The following is a 16,917-nucleotide window of genomic DNA, read 5'->3' on the forward strand; positions in this document are numbered from 1 at the left end:
AAAAAATGCGGATAACTGATTCGCACGAACTTCGCACAGGAATCTGGTTAATGTAGTTTTATAGACAACTGCTGATGCCTACAAACAGTCTGGCACTGAGGAGTGGAGTGAGAAAAAAGCAATGTGATCAAGTTGTTGTTTTTTTTTTCATGGAGTGACAAAAATGTCCATGCATTTCATTTTGAAGTAAAGAAACGTGTTTAAAACCCAATATCAGAAATTGATATTAAAAAAATGAAATAAAATCTGATTAATGCTAAGTATTACTCTTTTCATGGAGATAATATTGCAAAAAAAAACAAAAAAAAAAAACTTTTTTTTCCTAACAAATAACAATTGATTTACACTGAAACATGTTACTGCAGATCAGATTTTTCAAGAACAGCAAAGTTATAGTAATGGTATGAATTTCAGTGTATAGGATGACGCATAAGTGTCCACTGTGCTGGCTGATGTGGAACTAAAATAACCAAACCCATGAATATACAAGAGAACAGCTGTAGAAAAACTGTCCGCTGTAGTAACCATTATGCATGAAAGGGTTAAAAGACAAGTCTATCTATCTATCTATCTATCTATCTATCTATCTATCTATCTATCTATCTATCTATCTATCTATCTATCTATCTATCTATCTATCTATCTATCTATCTACACTGGGGGAAAAAAAAATGCCCCTCTAAAAACAAGTAAAAAAAAAATTTATAATACATGATATTTTTGCTTTGGTAAGATTTCTTGAAATAAGATTTTCAATATCAGTTGTCTAAAAATAAGTTTATATCTCACTGAAAAGTTATTCTTTAGGTGATTATGTCTTATTTTAAATGTGATGAAATATTTGGACTAGAAATGAGAAAAATACACTTGGTAACATGGTATGTATGTATGTATGTATGTATGTATGTATGTATGTATGTATGTATGTATGTATGTATGTACGTATGGATGTATGGATGGATGGATGTATGGATGGATCTATCTATGTATCTATCTATGTATCTATGTACTATCTATCTATCTTTCTATCTATCCTAAGATTTAGATTTTTTCCAGTGTATGTATGTATGTATGTATGTATGTATGTATGTATCTATCTATCTATCTATCTATCTATCTATCTATCTATCTATCTATCTATCTATCTATCTATCTATCTATCTTGACAAGATTTTGTAGGTTTTCAGGTCATCACTCAATGCTAAAGATCCTCCAAACAGTATATTACCATGTTTATTAAAAGTAGTTATATGCTAAAAATAAATAACATAAATTAATTAGAATTAATAAATTAATTTAAAAAAACAGTGTATAGTTGATCAAATAACCAAATTTCAAGGATAAGTTTGGTTTTATGTATGTATGTATGTATGTATGTATCTATCTATCTATCTATCTATCTATCTATCTATCTATCTATCTATCTATCTTGACAAGATTTTGTAGGTTTTCAGGTCATCACTTAATGCTAAAGATCCTCCAAACAGTATATTACCATGTTTATTAAAAGTAGTTATATGCTAAAAATAAATAACATAAATTAATTAGAATTAATAAATTAATTTAAAAAAAACAGTGTATAGTTGATCAAATAACCAAATTTCAAGGATAAGTTTGGTTTTGTTTAAAAAAAAAAAAAAAAAAAAAATCATACATAACATTGCAATCCAGAAAAAAAGAGGAGTCAACCAGTTATCTGATTCCATAACAACAAATCATCAGTGACGTTCAGTCCCCTGTACTGATCAAATTCATCCACCCAGCTCTAAATAACATTAGATGATTACATTCCTACACGTTGCTGTAGTAATTGGTGGGTTTATTTGGACCACTTGTTGACAGGCTCAGATTACAAGGTTTTTTATTCTTATTTATAGTTGACTGGGTTATTTTTATGAATTTGCAACGCTGGCAACAGTCGCAGAAAAAAACCCAAGTCGCTGTCATTGCGCGCACATTTGAGGACGGGCGGAATATTGTGAGTACTTGTTGCGAACCATACGGCGGCGGCAGCGTCCCAGAGCTGTCAAATATTGCGCACAGCCGATCTACAGTCAGTGGAGTAACCAGACTAATCCATCAGACAGACAACTCGGAAGATTAGCCTTTTTACCCTGACCAAACTATTTTTCTCTACCTACCCGGAAGCCTGTTTTTTTTTAAAAGTCATGATCATTTTTTTTGTCACATGGCTTTTGGAGAATTCAATAACAACAAAAAATGGCGACAATCACGTTGCTCTGTGTGGTCTTGCTGCGTCATTAAAAATATTCATGTAAACACGGGGAATTAAACACGGAAATAGCAGGTAAGTCACCTTAAGATTGGTTTTCGATTTAATGTAGATTGAATTTCATAAAGAATAAGTGGATATATTTGGATCCTATAGAGCATGCTGTTTGTTTTTGCCCAGAAAAGGGGTGTGTATACAATGCTGGGGCGTTAACGTTTGGCTGCACAATATTCAATACGAACATTTTTACTTAGAAATCACCTCCGGATGCTTTTTTGAAGACAATGTTTAGCCATAAGAAAGCGTTTAGGTTTAGATTTATGTAATGCCATAAGCGTAAATAAGGGTGTAGTTGAGAAATAGCCAACTTTTGTTTATTTCTTGGAAATAGCAACAAGCTTGGCCGTGCTTATTTCAGTTCTGGGTGTAGGATGTGACGCTTTATTCTGCACAAGGCGTTAATCGAAGGCAGTCTGGTGTGTAATGTGTTAGAAGCTAGGTATTTACATTGAGGTTTTATGCAATATGGATGCGCTTTGCCCACAGAGTCACTATTTACGCACAACAAACGTGGCGTTTCTGAACAGTGCGTTGTTTTATTTTTTTGTGTTTCTTTTTTTTTTTTTTTTTTTAATTATTTTTATTTTTTTTTTCGTGCGTCCTGTTGTGTTTGTGCACATGTTGCGCCGCCGTCCACGTCTGACATGAACATTTTTTTGGCCAGTGCCCTGTGCAGCGGGGCTAATGGAGTTGTTTACATCAAGTGCAGAGGGCGGACTGACGGAGAGGAGGAGCCGCTACGTCGGCGCGAGACGCGACCGGACTGCTCGAGAGGCTCGCTCGCGCCGAGAGGGGAGGGGGCGGAGCTTCAGGAAGAATCATAACAAGTCTGACGTCACTCGGCCTTGTGGTTCGTATGAATAATATTTATTGTGTGTCTCTAACAGGTCCGAGCAGGAAGAAGGAGGAGAGAGGAGAGAGGAAGCAGGCTGTGTCTACCTGAATGTGGTTTTATTAGAGGAAGCATTGACATTAACGCAACACTTTAATCAACGGCATAATTATTTAAAAAAAAAAAAAAAAAAAAAAAAAAGAATATTTATATGCAGAAACGTGAGCTTTACTTCTAGTTTTCAACACTGGGTTTGATTTTTTTTTTTTTTTTTTTTTTTTTTGCAATTCATCAAGTTCATTTATTATACATGAAGTAGATGTAAAAAAATAAATAAATAAATAAAAACCCAAAAACAGTTAAATCAACGGTTTAATAATTTTAAAAATGAACATTTATATGCAGAATATATAAGCTTTACTTCGAGTTTTCAACACTGAGTTTTTTTTGTTTTGTTTTTCAATTTGTCAACTTCATTTATAATGCATGAAGTAGATGTAAAAACAAACAAAAAAACAGTTAAATCAACGGTATAATAATTTTTTTAAAAATGAACATTTATATGCAGAAACGTGAGCTTTACGTTGAGTTTTCAACACTGTGTTTGATTTTTATTTATTTATTTAGTTTTTGTAGTTCATCAAGTTCAATTATTATACATGAAGTAGATGTAAAAAAAAAAAAAAAAAAAAAAAAAACAGTTAAATCAACAGTATAATAATTTTTTAAAATGAACATTTATATGCAGAATACATGAACTTTACTTTGAGTTTTCAACACTGGGTTTGATTTGTTTTATTTTTTTTATTTGCAGTTCATGAGGTTCATTTATTATACATAAAGTAGATGTAAAAACAAACAAACAAAAAAACAGTTAAATCAATGGTATAGTAATTTTTAAAAAATGACCATTTATAAGCAGAAAACATGAGCTTTACTTCTAGTTTTCAACACTGGGTTTGATTTTTTTTTTTTTTTTAATTCATCAAGTTCATTTAGTATACATGAAGTAGATGTAAAAACAAAAACAAAAAAAAAAAACTGTTAAATCAACGGCATAATAATTTAAAAAATAAACAGTCATATGCAGAAACGTGAGCTTTACTTCTAGTTTTCAACACTGTTTGATTTTTTTATTAATATTTTTTGCAATTCGTCAAGTTCATTTGTTATACATGAAGTAGATGTAAAAACAAAAAAAAAGTTAATAATTTTTAAAAAATGAACACTCATGCAGAAACGTGAGCTTTACTTCTAGTTTTCAACACTGTGTTTGATTTTTATTTTTATTTTTTTGCAATTCATCAAGTTCATTTATTATACATAAAGTACATGTAAAAACAAACAAAAAAAAACCCCTGTTAAATCAACGGCATAATAATTAAAAAAAAAAAAATATTCATATACAGAAACATGAGCTTTACTTCTAGTTTTCAACACTGTGTTTGATTTTTTTATTAATATGTTTTGCAATTCATCAAGTTCATTTGTTATACATGAAGTAGATGTAAAAACAAAAAAAAACATTAAAATAGTCAGTTTGTACAACTTTTTTTTTTTTAACTTTATTTATAGAACATTGTGAACATTTTAGACAGTGTGATATACAACAAAAGGTATAAAAAGGTAGAATAAACATTGATCGTCACACCTGAATGTTAACTACAAGACCCAAATAAGAAAGAAAAAAACAGAGACCAGTTCAACTAGAAAAAATAAAAATAAATAAATAAATAATGAAAATAAAAAACATAATATTAAATGCAATAACAAAAAAGTAAATAAATAATTACACATATCGATCCTCCAACTCAGAGGAAAAGTCTAGAGAATGTATATCGTTAGTTTGTACAACTTTTAAAACTATTAGGTTTCTGGTGTTGTGGGTGGAGCCAGTGTCATGTGACTGGATGATGTGCAATTACAAAACAGCATTTTCATATCATATTGAACAACTACTACAATATTTATAAGAGAAAGACAATCATAATGCTCAGTTCTTAAAGTAAATATAATCCATGTTCTTTTGTGCCTCAAAAATGATTTAACATTAGCGGATGGATTTAAAATGTGATTTTGCAAGAACTCAAATTAGAGCAGCGTAATCTTCCCCTAGGCTGCACATATTTTCACGTTGCTTGTTCCGATAGAAAACATAGATTCATACATGTTTAAGTTTTTACATTCAGTAAAGCCTAGGTAATATTTCCTCCATGTGGGAGCTTGAAATGAGCATAATTTCAGACTTTCTTTCAAAGTTTTAAAATCATTTAATCAGGTTTTAGTTCATTGAATTGCTTTGTTTGTCTCAATTTAGTAATATTTTCTCATGAATAGTCTATCCAAATGAGCTTTTTAAACACTATTGTTAATAAAAGTCAGATTGTTTGGAGTGCTGTATGAAATTCCTCACTTGCTCCCATATGTTTTGTCTAGGAATGTTTTTTTTTTTAACCCACTGACCCCCAGTGCCACTTGCAGGTTGATGAATGGAACGGTGGACTGCTAGATTTGACAGGCTGCCCTGGTTCAGTTATCACAGTGCTGATGCTGTCCCCATCGAAGGTACAGTACTGTGATAACTGAAGGATGGCTGCCAACTTGACTCTAAAGCAGCGGATTAAAGCACATTCACCTGAGAATTATCCAACGAGAAGGTGGAGAAGAGTGAGTCTACAAACAAGAACACTGGTATAAGTTAATAAGTTCATGAAATCTCTTTTCGCCTTTTAATGTCAGCTGAGTTTGACCGGCTCAGTGGTCATTTCTGTAAATGTTTATGCATTGTTTTGTATTATAAGACAAAATAAAGTCATTTATTATTCCTTTGTGTGTGGCAATGCAGTAAGATCAAATCTTTTTGGGAGGAGGTTAAAATGACAATAGAAAAAATGATTTTGAATTTCGTTCCAATGGATCCTGCACTTTTTGTTTTAGGACTTTACCCAAAAGGTCATAAATACAACAAAAGTGAACAAATATTAATAGATATGTGTCTTTTACGTGCCAAAAAATCCATTGCAATGTTTTGGAAAAAGACCAGCAGGCCAAATATTGCGTACTGGGTGAAGCAAATGTTGACAACTTTTCCTTTGGAGAGACTGAAGTACATACAAAAAGGTAGGCAGGATATGTTTGAAAAAATATGGGAACCTTTTAACATACAGGGTGGGGAAGCAAAATTTACAATGAACATTTAGTTGTTTTTTCTCAGCAGGCACTACGTCAATTGTTTTGAAACCAAACGTATATTGATGTCATAATCATACCTAACACTATTACCCATACCTTTTCAGAAACTTTTGCCCATATGAGTAATCAGGAAAGCAAATGTCAAAGAGTGTGTGATTTGCTGAATGCACTCGTCACACCAAAGGAGATTTCAAAAATAGTTGGAGTGTCCATAAAGACTGTTTATAATGGAAAGAAGAGAATGACTATGAGCAAAACTATTACGAGAAAGTCTGGAAGATACTATTAAAGAAGAATGGGAGAAGTTGTCACCAGAATATTTGAGGAACAGTTGCACAAGTTTCAGGAAGCGTGTGAAGGCAGTTATTGAAAAAGGAGGACACACAGAATAAAAACATTTTCTATTATGTAAATTTTCTTGTGGCAAATAAATTCTCATGACTTTAAATAAACTAATTGGTCATACACTGTCTTTCAATCCCTGCTTCCAAATAATGTAAATTTTGCTTCCCCACCCTGTATTTGTTAAAAATGTTGATTTAGCAAATGACAATGAGGAGGAATACATATTCAGTTGTGTAAACCTTACAACAGGGTTAATGAGTTCAAATACCCATAATTATAACAGGGCATTAAATTATGTACACATGTTTATGGCTGAGAAGTTTGTGATGTGTATTGTTTATTTGTAATTTTTTTTTGTGTGTGTGTGTGTATGTGTGTGTTTACTTGTAACACTTGTAATGTTGCAGGTGCCTTTGTTTGTAAGGTACAGGTCTACATGTGTTTGTATTTACAAGTGTATGTGTGTATATATATAAAAAAAAAGTGTTTATATATATATATATATATATATATATATATATTGTAAAAAAAAAAAAAAAGTCATTTAAACAGAAATTGTTGTGATATATACCACTGTAGCTGTTGAAAATGCACTGGGTTTTAGGCTGTAGCTGTAAAACAACCAGTTGAAACAACAGTTAAAAGGGTTGTAGTTTTTAATCTCTTACATGTTTTCTTAGTAAAATGTTATCGTGTTCCTTCTATGTTAATATTTAAAGAGGAATTCCCAAAAAAAACATAAAAGGAACTCAAATCTAAAGTCTCTAAAACAGAACGGCAGATACATTTCACAGTTCAGCATAAGTCTTAACACTTTAGAAATAGCTGATGAGTTTCATTTTGGAGAAAACCTGGACCGGCCATGTCCTTAAGAACTGAAGTGTAAAATAATCCAGTGTGAATGCACCTCATTGTGGTCAACAGAGGGAGCTGGAGATCTATTAATGGTGTCCTCTGAACTCAAATAGTAAAAATAATCAGCTCTGAGCTTTTGGGAATGATGTTTTGAAATTATGTTGATGGGGAAACTTGTTAAACATGCTCATTTTTCTAAATTCATATTGATAATCTCCCTGTGTAAACTTTATTGAGTTATTTTAATTTTGTCCTTTTTTCAGTAGAAATGCTTGTAAATGTAGTCATATATTTGCTTTAATAATGCTTTGTCAGTGCTGTATGTATAAATGTCATGTCACTGAAGCTTACTGAACTGAACTAAAAAAATAAAATACAATAAAAAATACGCTGACAACTCAACAAAAAGGCACATTTTCCTTTTTTCCCCAATTTGCAGTGACAAAAAGTAATCAAAAACATGTATGCAAAACTCTTAGAAACTGTTTTAAAATAATGCATCTTTGTTTTAATATGAGTTCTGCATTTTAGTTGCTGTCATATCATTAAAATGACACTTGCACGATTTTTTTTTTTTTTTAACCAAAATAAGACTGACTTCCTGAAAATAAAAATAAAAAAGAGAAATATTACATCATCTAGACTTGACTGGCATGATTTCCTAAATTATTTATAACAGAATTAAGGTCTTCCTTTTTTTTTTTAAATAGCTCTAATATATCTAATATTATTAACTAGAGTGGGTGTTTTATTAGCAATTTCACAAACTTAATGAAGTTTAATGATTGTAAAAATTCTTTATGGTTGCACCACTCTGATATTTTCACTGTCATTTCCAAACTTTTTTCTAAGAACTGACTGAAAACTGAAATTTTAGTTCACAATAAACATATGAAATAATTTTTCTAAAGTTTGTTTCCAAATTTTAACTCCCTTTAATTTAAGTAAACCATAATGCCAAAATATTAACTTGGCCCATGTGGTTTTCACTCCCAGCTCCGTCTCAAAATGTATTAAAAACATGTTTTAGTCCTCAAGAAAGGTATGAAAGCAATTTTTAACTTTATTTAAAGGTTTAAGTCTTTTGTATTTATTTAAAGCATAAGGTCACAACAATATTAGTTTGATCCCAGTACTTTTCAAAGACAATTTCATCTCAAAACAGAAATTTTATAGTTCTCAAAAAAATTCATGAAAGCAACTTTTAACTTTGTTTCCAAGTTTTAATCCTTTTATATTTATCTAAAACATATGTCACCACAATATTAGCTTGATCCAAGTACTTTTCAAGGGTGGCTCCATCTCAAAATGAACTAAAAACAGACATTTGAGTCTGAAAAGAAATAAAATATGAGTTTATTTCCCAGTTTTAACCCTTGGGGGGATGTGAACCTGGTCCATGTGGTTTTCACTCCCAGCTCCATCTCAAAATATACTAAAAACACATACTTTAGTTCTCAAAAAATGTATCAAAGCAATTTTGAACTTTATTTCCAAGTTTTATTTATCTAAAGCATAAGGGCACAACAATATTAACTTGATCAAAGTACTTTTCAAAGTCAATTCCATCTCAAAATTGATTGAAAACTGAAATTTTATAGTTCTCCAAAAATGCATGAAAATTTTTTTTAACTTTATTTCCAAGTTTTAACCCTTTATCATAAGGTCACAACAATATTAGTTGGAGCCAAGTACTTTTCAATGGCGGCTCCATCTCAAAATGAACTAAAAACAGATATTTTTGACTTTGAAAAGAAATGAAGTAAGTATGTGAGTTTATTTCCCAGTTTTGACCCTTGGGGGATGTGGACCTGGTCAATGTTGTTTCACTCCCAGATCCATCTTAAAATGTATTAAAAACACATATTTTAGTTCCCAAGAAATGTATGAAAGCAATTCTTAACTTTATTTCCCAGTTTTATTTATCTAAAGCATAAGGTCACAACAATATTAGCTTCATCCAAGTACTTTTCAATGGCCGCTCTGTCTCAAAATGAACTAAAAACAGAAATTTTAGTGTTTAAAAAGAGATAAAATAAAAATTTGAGTTTATTTCCCAGAAACCTTGGAGGGACATAGGCTTGGTCCATGTGGTTTTCACTCCCAGCTCCATCTTAAAATGTATTAAAAACACATATTTTAGTCCTCAAGAAATGCATGAAGGCAATTTTTAACTTTATTTCCATGTTTTATTTAGCTAAAGCATAAGGTCAGAACAATATTAGCTTAATCCCAGTACTTTTCAAAGACAATTCCATCTCAAATTGATTGAAAACCAAAATTTATAGTACTCAAAAAATGCATGAAAGCAATTTTTTAACTTTATTTCCAAGTTTTTGCCCTTTTATATTTATATCAGGCATAAGGTCACAACAATAGTAGCTTGATCCGAATACTTTTCAAAGACTATTCCATCTCCAAATTGATTGAAAACAGAAATATTATAGGTCTCAAAATATGCATCCATCTCAAAATGTATTTAAAACTCATATTGTAGTCCTAAAGAAATGTATGAAAGCAATTTTAACTTACTTTCCACGTTTTATTTATTTGAAGCATAAGGTCACAATTAAATTAGTTTGATCCCAGTACTTTTCAAAGACAATTTTATCTCAAAACAGAAATTTTATAGTTCTCAAAAAACGCATGACAACAATTTTTAACTATTTTTCCAAGTTTTAAACCTTTTGAATTAATCTAAAGCATAAGGTCACAACAATATTAGCTTGATCCAAGTACTTTTCAATGGCAGCTCCATCTCAAAATGAACTAAAAACAGAAATTTCAGTCTGAAAAGAAATAAAAAATAAATATGTGTTTATTTCCCAGTTTTAACCCTTGGGGGCGGGGGGACCTGGTTCATGTGGTTTTCACTCCCAGCTCCATCTCAAAATGTATTAAAAACACATGTTTTTGTCCTCAACAAATGTATGAAAGCAATTTTGAACTTTATTTCCAAGTTTTATTCATCTAAAGCATAAGGGCACAACAATAATAGCTTGATCCAAGAACTTTTCAAAGACAATTCCATCTCAGAACAGACATTTTAATTTTATAGTTCTCCAAAAATGCATGAAAGCAATTTTTAACTTTATTTCCAAGTTTTAACCCTTTTAAATTTATCTAAAGCAAAAGGTCACAACAATATTAGCTTGATCCAAGTACTTTTCAATGATGGCTCCATCTCAAAATGAATTTAAAACAGACATTTTAGTCTTTGAAAAGATATTTAAAAAAAAAAATTTGTTAGTTTATTTCCCAGTTTTAACCCTTGGGGGGATGTAGACCTGGTCCATGTGTTTTTCTCACTACCAGTTCACATATTTTAGTCCTCAAGAAATGGATGAAAGCAATTTTTTTTAACTTTATTTCCAAGTTTTAACCCTTTTAAATTTATCTAAAGCATAAGGTCACAATAATATTAGCTTGATCCAAATACTTTTCAAAGACAATTCCATCTCAAAACAGAAATTTTAATTCTATAGTTCTCCAAAAACGCATGAAAGCAATTTTTAACTTTATTTCCAAGTTTTAACCCTTTTATATTTATCTAAAGCAAAAGATCACAATAATATTAGCTTGATCCAAGTACTTTTCAATGGCGGCTCTATCTCAAAATGAACAAAAAATAGAAATTTTAGTGTTTGAAAAGAGATAAAAAACAAATGAAAATGTGAGTTTATGTCCCAGTTTTAACCCTTGGGGGGATGTAGACCTGGTCCGTGTAGTTTTCACTCCCAGCTCACATATTGAAATGGAGAAAAGCAATTTTTTTCAACTTTATTTCCAAGTTTTAATCCTTTTAAATTTATCTAAAGCATAATGTCACACTAACATTAGCTTGATCCAAGTACTGTTCAATGGCGGCTCCATCTCAAAATGAACTAAAAACTGAAATTTTAGTGTTTGAAAAGAGATTAAAAAAAAAAAAAAAGTGTTAGTTTATTTCCCAGTTTTAACCCTTGAGGGGGATGTAGACCTGGTTCATGTAGGTTTCAATGACCATTTTATTATGACTTACTCAGTCAGTTTTGTCTCTCTGAATGTCAGATAACAACATAAACGAGACCAAAACACACCTGCGAACACTACGTTCTGTGATGATGAAATGAATAATATTTTCACGCTGTTTTGAATAATACACGCACTTCGAGTAATGTCTGATAAACCACACGTCGTCTGTCCGTAGCATGTTGTCACTCAGAGGGTGCGTGCCGTCTCTCCTGTGGAAATCCCCTCACACTCATGATACGTCTTTTGTTTTTGTCTTACTCTAACCTCAATCTGCTCTGTTTGCCTTTATTCATATGTGTTTTTCTGACTCACCGTGTGATATGTAGATAGTTTGTGGTGCAGCATATTTTCAGACAGAAATTCTTCCTCAGTCATTAGCAGCCTGGGTGATTTGACAAACTGTTTTTCTAAAGGACACGTTCTAATCCACTAGTGTTTTATGATTGTTTGCTTATTGTTTTTGTTTACTTACTACTGAAAATGATCATGGGGAATTTCTGTCAAACTTCCTTATGTTACAGGCAGTAGTGATAAGTAGGATGGGAAATCCCAACTAATAACGAGACACCCACTTTTTTTCTCTCTCTCTCTGTTACAGGAAGTTTTAAATCCTTTTTTGAGTTTCAGGGAACTCCTTTTACAACCACATGTCCCTGATGTTTTTAGGACTTTATAGATTAACCCATAAATTCCCAGCGCTACTTTTGTTGCAGTTTCCAAATGATTTTTTCAATATAGTTACCATTTCCTAAGTGATTTATCACCATTTAGTATAAAATATCCTACATATTTAGAATTTCTCCAATGAAAATCAGGTATTTTCCAATATTTAATGTACTGATCACATAGATGTTCATAAAAGGACAAAGCACCAGACTTTGGCAGCCGCCCCCACCCTATGGAACTCACTGCCACAAAACATCAGGAACTGAGACTCAATACAAAACTTCAGATCACTACTCAAAACTCACCTGTTCAAGCTTGTGTTTTCTTAAGCCCCTTTGTTTTCTTTGTTCTTTTTGTTCTGTTTGTTTGTGAAGCGTCTTTGAGTCTCCAAAAAAGCACTATATGTTTATGTTTATGGGTTTATGTTTATGCATTTGGCAGATGCTTTTTTCCAAAGCGACTTACACGGGAAAACCAATCAAATCACTCAATCAATCAAATTTTATTTATATAGCTCCAGATCACAAAAAAGTTATCTCATGACACTTTATATATAGAGTTGGTCAAAACCAGACTCTAAGCCAATTTACAGAAACCCAACAGAATCCTCCAGGAGCAAACACTAGTGACTGGTGACAGTGGCGAGGAAAAACTTCCCTTTAACAACAGAAACCTGGAGCAGACCCAGACTCCTGGAGGATGGACGTCTGCCTGGACCAGTTGGGGTTAAAGGGAGAGGGTGAAGAAAGAGAGAGAGAGAGCGATAGAGATAGAGACTGGGGGAGAAGGGGGGAGTAGGGGGAGACACATGGAGGCAGTTGAGGATAAGTGAGTGGTGATGATGAGGGCAGGGAAGAGGCCGGACCACCGCAGCAGGTCCAGAGATAATCCTGGGAGAATCTGTGATAATCCTGGGAAAAACCTTATTAGAATATTTAAAATGGAATGTTTGAAAGTGCTAGGATAGGAGGTGCTCTCGGAAGAGCTGGGTCCGCAGGAGCTTCTTGAAGATAGGCAGGGATGCCTCTGTTCTTGTAGCACTTGGTAGAACGTTCCACCAACGTGGAACGACCCATGAAAAGAGCCTGGATTGTCTTGTACAAGGTCTGGGGACCACCAGACAACGTTCCCCAGACGAGCGGAGTGGTCGTGGGGCGACATAAGCTTTTATCAGTGCACCTAAGTAGACAGGAGCAGACCCACTGAGAATTTTGTAGGCAAGGATTAAGGATTTGAATTTGATGCAGGCAGCTATGGGTAGCCAGTGTAACTCAATGAGTAAGGGGGTGACATGTGCCCTTTTAGGCTGATTGAAGACCAGACGTGCTGCTGCATTCTGGACCATCTGTAGTGGTTTGACGACACAAGCTGGGAGGCCTGTTAGAAGAGCATTGCAGTAGTCAAGGCAGGAGACAACCATAGTTTGCACCAGGAGCTGGGTGGCCTGTTTGGTTAGGTATGGCCTGATCTTTCTTAGGCACTATATAAGTGTGATGTATGATTATTATTATTATTATTATTATTATTATTATTATTATTATTATTATTATTATTATTATTATTATTATTATTAAAGTTCAGATTAAAGTTGAGGATTATTATATCAAAAACAGAGAAAACTGAAGAAAATGTGACTTTTCCAGTTATACAGTTGCGGAAAAAATTATTAGACCACCCTTGTTTTCTTCAATTTCTTGTTCGTTTTAATGTCTGGTACAACTAAAGGTACATTTGTTTGGACAAATATAATGATAACAACAAAAATAGCTCATAAAAGTTTAATTTCGGAGCTGATATCTATCCATTTTCCATGTTTTCTTGATAATAACCAAAATCACTTCAGTTCTTACATCAGTATCTATGGCATTGTACTGTCAAAAACAGTGCTTTTAGACATTCCATGTTTTCTTTTCTGTCTGTTTTAATCACCTGATGCACACAGGAGTTAGTACGATTGCATAACCGTTGCTTTTGATGACTTTTGATGGTCTAATAATTTTTTTTCTGTGACTGTAGCTCTGTTAGCTTAGCTCTGTTTTTAGACTGAAAACAGCCACAGTAAAACCACAAATCACCTCTGTTTTCCGTACGGTTTGTATTGTCAGTAGCTGAACTGAAGATCTGTTTGGAATCGAACAAACAAGGTCAGAACTGTCACAGTTTAGTCTGAACTGTGGATCAACAAACTTAGCAAAAATAATAACATCATATAATAACTTTATACCGTCATAAGAGCCATAATCAAGTATAAAGCTCATTGTTTACACACTTCTGTATTATGGTATGGTCAAGTTTTCTTCTACAAACTAGAACTCATAAACGCTTATTTTGACAGTCGCTCAAAATAACACTCTGTTATAATCTTATCATCTAATAATTTTTTTGTAATTTTTCTGTATATATCAATCATTTTGCATTTTTGAGTGAAAATTAGGTTTTTCCTGTTTAATTTCCTGATCATGTAGACCTCAGAGTAAATTCATAGGTTATTATATCAAAAGAGATATTGTTGCTGTGATTGTTATTGTTATTTGTTGTATTTTGATACTGGGCGGAGAGAGAGCCAGGGTACACTGTGTTTCATTGACATGATACTTGTACCCTCAACGCATATGACAAATAAAATTGAAACTTGAACTTGAAACTTGAGAGAGAAGCAAAGAATAAGTGACGTTTTCAACAAAATTTATCATGAATTAAACATAAAAAGAAGTGTCTCCACCCACTGTCATTGATCCAACTCTATGGGTTTTACTGGTGAATCAATGCTGTAGAAGATGACGGTGTTTCCATGGTAACTACAGAGCCTCTGAATGTCCAAACGGGTCACATCTGATGACCATGAAAAAATGACAAACTGTATTTTACATCAATTATTTACATGTATTTATAGGATTAGCACATCAGAAATTCTTAAACATTTTCGATCAGTAGATGATTTTGGTCGACAGTAGATGTTTAAGTCTTTAAAGGTTAAAACTCTCAGCTGTTGCACTTGGCACTGAACTGTGTGGAAAGGTTGTCAATTGTGTAATGAGTTAGACAGTATTTCCACAGTATTTCTCAGGGAGAGTTGCGCTGCTCTGATGATAATGACACCATAATTGTGTAAGTACATGCACAAAATCACCAAGTCTGCCTGGTCTATTGTCTGCACCCATGGAAACTTCTATAATTTATTTTTATATGAAATCATCTGTCTCATCATCATCATCATCATCATCATCATCATCATCATCATCATCATCATCATCATCATCATCTATGACTCAGCTTTATGAGGACAGTTGTTTTTATATTTTTATGTTCACTTGTTGCCTTGATTCACTATTTGCCTTTATTTGAAATTTATTTGAACCCATAAAGACCCAGTGGTACTTTTGTGGCAGTTCCCAAACTGATTTTGTTCTATATTTAACCTTTCTTAAGAGATTTATGATCATGTATTGTAATATTATCGTCTTTATTTTGACTTTTTTTCAGTGTAAATCATGTCTTTTTCTATATTTAATTTAGATGTTCATTAAACCTCAGAGTAAATTTGAAGGTTGTTATATCAAAACAGAGAATACTGAAGAAAAAAAAAATGACTTTTTTTTTTTTTAGCAAAGATATCATTAACTGAACATAAACCAAGTTTCTCCATCCACTGTCATCGATCCAACTCCATGGGTTTTACTGGTGAATCAATGTTGTAGAAGATGACGGTGTTTCCATGGTAACTACAGAGCCTCTGAACGTCCAAATGGGTCATATCTGATGACCATGAAAAGATGCCAAACTGCATTTTACTGCAGTTATTTACATGTATTGATAGGATAGGTGGATCAACACTTATTAAACATTTTAGATCAGTAGATGCTTTATGTTAATGGTGGGTGTTTGGGTCTTCATGGATTAAAAGCAGAAGCTGATGCATGACATGTCCTGCTATAAATTACAGTTTTAACCTCAAAGACCTGAACAGCCACCAGCAACCAAAAGTATCTACTGATCTAAAATGTTTAATAACTTTTTAATCACTATTCTGATTAATACATTTTAACAGTTCAAGTAAAATGCAGTTTGTCATCCTTTCATGGTCATCAGATATGACCCATTTGGACGTTCAGAGACTCTGTAGTTACCATGGAAACACCGTCATCTTCTACAACATTGATTCACCAGTAAAACCCATGGAGTAGGGATGGGAATTGATAACCGGTTCTTTTTGAGAATCGGTTCCCGGTAGCTTGATTCCTTGGAATCGTTTGCCTGCCTGCTTGACAATTCCGCTTATTGATTCCGCCTTCGTTGCACATGCGCGATGACGTCACACATACCCTGCATTGTTTTGGTCAGAACGTGGCCAACATGGCGTTGAGGCAGAAACGGTCTAAACAGACGACACCAGGTCCACTTACTTGGAACACTGTCAAAGCTTCCATGTCTTCAAAAGGATGGAATCCCTCCAGTATGCTCCAACATTTGTCCACAGCATGTGAATCATTTACAGGAATGTCACATATTTGATACTCTACTTAGCGGCGCTTGTGAATGTAGCGGCAGAGTGAACACCGGGCCAGTTCTGGTGTGGGCAACAAACGTCGTAACTCCTCAAATACAAGTTTCCGAAGGGAAGAAGGGAAAGGAAATGAGGTGCACAACAACAGGAGACAAGCCGAGCCGAGTCGAACCGGTTCCACGTAGTAGAAATGCGGCAATAGAGGAATTAGTAAAG

General features: G+C 33.2%; 1 long non-coding RNA gene across 5 annotated transcripts; it reads left to right on the top strand.

Moving 5' to 3' along the window:
- The first annotated feature begins 1,791 nt into the window (after positions 1–1,791).
- LOC115418100 (uncharacterized) lies at positions 1,792–5,944 on the top strand. Of its 5 annotated transcripts, none has more exons than XR_003935262.1 (2): positions 1,792–2,308; positions 2,625–5,944. It is a non-coding gene; the product is annotated as an uncharacterized LOC115418100 (long non-coding RNA). The 5 variants fall into 5 exon arrangements; XR_003935260.1 differs by having other exon boundaries at positions 2,958–5,944; XR_003935261.1 differs by having other exon boundaries at positions 2,998–5,944.
- The last annotated feature ends 10,973 nt before the right edge of the window (positions 5,945–16,917 follow it).

The sequence above is a fragment of the Sphaeramia orbicularis genome, chromosome 4 (genome assembly GCF_902148855.1).
Source record: "Sphaeramia orbicularis chromosome 4, fSphaOr1.1, whole genome shotgun sequence".
Lineage (NCBI taxonomy): Eukaryota > Metazoa > Chordata > Actinopteri > Kurtiformes > Apogonidae > Sphaeramia > Sphaeramia orbicularis.